Genomic DNA, 4,365 nt, shown 5'->3' with positions numbered 1-4,365 from the left:
TTGTTTTTCTTGACTACTGCTGACTTATGCTCATGTTGCAAAATGTTGATACCAATACAAAAATATTACAAAAGCACAGAGAATCAGTCCAAATATATTTGTTTACTGTAATCTGAAGTCCCTTACTGATAGATTTTTAACGAACCAAGATTCTCAATAGAATGTATTTATAGAGCTGGGCGATGGTTAACATGAGACTTACGTTTCAAACCTTACGCTGTTTATTTCATGCCATAACAAATGAAATCAATAGCCAGAAACAGCAACCAAATTAAACCCTGCATAAGAAAAAAGATGAATCAGACTAGAGACAGGGGAATCACACTGAATAAGGGAAAATTGAAGCACAAATTAGAGTAAAACAATCTAGTTTTGTTTGCCCTGTATTTTTGGAGCCTGCAGCCTGAAGATTTTCCAAGTCCAAATCTTTCATTTCCTAATTACAAAAAAATGTTAGAAGGTTTAGATGTCAGGGGGAAATTAAAGATAAAAAGGTCAATATAGTTCATGTAAAGAGCAACCTTCATTATTGACATTTGTTACTTAAGGAGAGGAAAGCACAGGCTCTTGTGGCTATTGTTATTATGTGAAGTGAGCTATTGATGCTGAATAAACTGATTAATTTATTCAGTAATACAGCCTGTAACCATTATTAACTCGAGAGTAAAGGAAAATTATCCAAGTATACTGTATATCAGCAGTTCTAAGTCTGCTAATTAGGCTGATTTTGGCTGCTTCTAATTTAGGCGTGCATTTGTGGAATATACTGTAGACTTTAGGAAAAAAAACAAATATTGCCTAAGAAAAATAAAGAATGGTTCAGAGGTGGACTGGTATTTCTGATTTGAAGGCCACAGACAGCAGTGATACTGAAAAAGTTTGATAACTGAATTGAAATAACTAAATTCTCCACTTAAAAACCTCAAATTGAATGGTGTTGTATATTTGTTTAAATTAAATACATTGGAATTTCTAGAAAAATAAAGGACTATTTTAAAAAATCTTTATCCAATAATAAGAAATGAAGATACTTGCATGGCAACCGTATATATTTGTGTATTAACAAGTTCAAGTGGAAAGCTACGTACTTGGCAAAATGCTCTAACATCTTCTGGCTCAGTCTCTAAAGAGTGCCTTTTAATTGCTGCTGAACTGCATTCAAGTGAAAGGCATTCATGCTGGATTTTATTAGCACTTAGGAATTTCACTGTGATTTCTCATGTTTTCCTTTCTTCTTGTGTGAAATGCAGCAGCAATAAAATGCAGCTATTTTAGATGCATCTAATGCCACCTCCATCTGTTATGGAGACACAATGGTGTCACTGAAGACACACAAGGAACTTTGACCTTTAGATAAAATCCAGTGGTTACCAAGAGACAAGTTTAATTTGGTAATTCATTATGGCAGCTCAATTTCACCTTTATACAGGAAAAGCAATGAGACAAAACGAGTTTCTTAAATGTGAATATCTTGAACACACATAGGACTATATGATATAAAAAGAAATAATATTCAGAAGCTTTTATGTGTAGTGACTGCTGTAACTTGGAGTGATGTTGTCTCATGGTTCTTAGTACAATGCCTTTACACAAAGATGTCTGATGGAAAATGTAGCCTTCTTAAGTCCTTAAGAAATTGTTATACTGTATAGTATAATATAATATTTCACTGTCTAGTACATTGTCACGAATTGTGTTCCCATAACATGCAAGAAAATAAGCAGAGTAGATCTTCTGCTGCTCAGAAATGAGAGATTTTTATTCCTAAAATGAGAGATATGGAAAAGGGGTGAAGGTGAACATCTCTGAAACCAACGGCACTCATGCTGTGCTTCTCAAGACTCACTTACAAAACTTGGAAGAATGACCTTGCGTTGTTTGCTAGCTGAGACATGAACATATACAAAATCACTCTCACAAAGTCAATTAGAGATTACACTGGGCAAATACAGTAAAAGTAATGGTAAGGTGATCAACAGAGGTCTCCCGTCCCAAACAGCAGTTTATTCGATACGACCTTCTTCTTCTAAATCTTGGGATTTTCTGTCTTGTGTTCTTAAATAAAAATCTCCTTCTCAGACATCACAATGTCGCTCTGATTAATAGTGTTAATTTAAGAAGCTCTTCTGTTAAGAGTGTCGGTGTCAGAGGAGGAGCCAGTGTCCCAGGTGCACACACTCTTCGTGGTTAAAAAACCCAGATGCTTGTTTCGACACTGCATGCAATTCAGGCATTTAGCAAATGGGTTTGTTCTCTTTCTTTCCAGACATGCACATTTGTTATTAATTTATAAGGATTCTACAGAAAAAGAGTCAGTAGATTGAAATTACAGAACCAAAAAGGAAAAAAAAAACCTGTTGGCACTAAGGGTTACCACAGCTTCGCAGTTCATGCAGGGTGAAGGTACAAGAAATGCTTGGAGCCAAATGGCAAATAGAATCAGGTCTTAAAAATGGGAGAAATTAATATGTCCAGAAATATAAACAGGCGTAATAAAAGCACTAATGAATAAGGGAATGGAATGAGTGGAAGGTTTATAAAGATACCTCACACAGAACAAATGAACGAGTCACAGAGACTAACAAAAAAACACTGTGGATTTTATTTACAAGTGGAACATCACTTTAAGGGAAACTGACAATGAAAGGCGAGAAGTGCTATTATAAGCCCCTTTCTAAAGTAAGAGAGGAATGTTTCTTGTGAGGGGAAAAAACATTAACAATGCAGAGCTATCGTGAAACACCTTGAAATGCTTCTAAAGCCTTGTGCTAGGTTGATCTGCTTTCTAGTTTTCTGACATTGTTCTTTCCAAGACTCCCAATCAATGGAAACCTCATCCTCAGAATCATGCCATATATTTCAGATAAAAGGTCAGATAATAAAAGTCTTCCCTTTATTTCCAGTAATCTGAATTAGTTTCAAAAAGCTTATTGGGTCCTAAAATGTTTATTAGACCAGCCCTGAACAGATTAAAAAAAGCACAATATTATTGTAAAAGCAATACAAAAGCAAATTTGTCAACAGAAGTACCATTGTTTTCAAAACCCTAATATATGTATGTATTTATTTGACAATAATTTACCTATCTACTGAAGCTCTCTGTTACTTGTTTTTGTATTTGTTTGTACAAATTCCTCATTCTATTTAAAAAAAAAGTCTTCCTCATTTCACTGTCAGGGTCTCTGGAGCTCTGCAGCCCTTCCTTTCCTCCTCTGTTAGGAGGCAATTTTATGTATAAAACACATTTAAAAAAATGAAAGTATCGAGATTTTATATCTAAAAATAGAAGAGCTAAAATTAAAGGCGCCTACGAAGACAGAAACCTGACAGAAAAAAATAAAAATCTAGGTGATGAACATCGTTTGAAATCAAAATTCTCAGAAGACTTTTAATTTCCTTTCCTCCAGCTCTCAACTTTCTGTGTTCCTTTTTATTGCTTAAGCTGTAGAGCCGTGGGTGAGAGTTACTTGTTTCAGAGGTATGCGAAATAACTATCTCATCCAGCCATTTCTTTAAAGCAGCCAGGGTACTGGCTTTGGCAACATGCTGGGTAGTTTCTTCCAGACACTTTAAAAAAAAAAGTAGCTCCTGATCTTGGGTATAAATACCCTTCCCTGGAGTGTTTCACTATTGTTTTCTGAAGAGGTCCAATGGGTTATCTCAATGGCCTTGAGGGTTGTGAATACATGAATAAGGTTATTTTAGCCCTCACTGTAGAAAGCTTAGATTCAGTAGAACTACTCTGCCAATAGGCTACCACGGATTTAACCACACCACCTTCAAAATTAATTCTGTGGACTGTATAGATACTCTCACAAAACACGTTCAATTTCAATATCCAGGATCAGCTATATTAGTGGCCTCAGAGATAGCTGATAAAGAAGCAAACATCTAGAGGATATTAAAACAAAATATTAACAGTGGCTCTACGCCTCATATGCTAATCTCCCCTAATAATTATTTATGGAGCTATCCCTTCCTGAGAATGTGTCTGGGTAGTCTCCTCTAAACTGATTCCAAACCAGCAATATATTTTGTAACAGGGTGATTCAAATTGTACATAACATATTAGATAAAGCTTTACTTCTGCCTACACAAATATTACTCCCCATGATCTAAATTCTAAACTTTTAACTATATATACACAATTTCTGTTTAACTTCCTTATTGGTTCCCTGCATAGTGTAGAAGAAAATGATGTGTCAACATAATCACCTCAGTCTCTTTCATACCTTCTTGATTCTCTGTTTCACATTTTATAGTTATTATTTAGCTCTATTCATGTAATACGTGTTAAATTTAATCTGTCAGGTGTTAGCTCAATCTTAAATCTTAAAATCCATAGTTTCTGCATTTCTTTTGCAG

At 35.0% G+C, this 4,365-nt stretch overlaps 1 protein-coding gene across 1 annotated transcript in view; it reads right to left on the bottom strand.

Moving 5' to 3' along the window:
• LOC102696986 (sodium/hydrogen exchanger 9) overlaps positions 1–4,365 on the bottom strand; it is a 90,463-nt gene that overhangs the window by 22,164 nt on the left and 63,934 nt on the right. The gene's annotated exons all lie outside the window — the stretch shown is intronic.

This window comes from Lepisosteus oculatus, chromosome 13, assembly GCF_040954835.1.
Source record: "Lepisosteus oculatus isolate fLepOcu1 chromosome 13, fLepOcu1.hap2, whole genome shotgun sequence".
NCBI lineage: Eukaryota > Metazoa > Chordata > Actinopteri > Semionotiformes > Lepisosteidae > Lepisosteus > Lepisosteus oculatus.
Note: the sequence above shows the minus strand (reverse complement) of the source record. Positions and strands in the feature narration are given on the sequence as shown.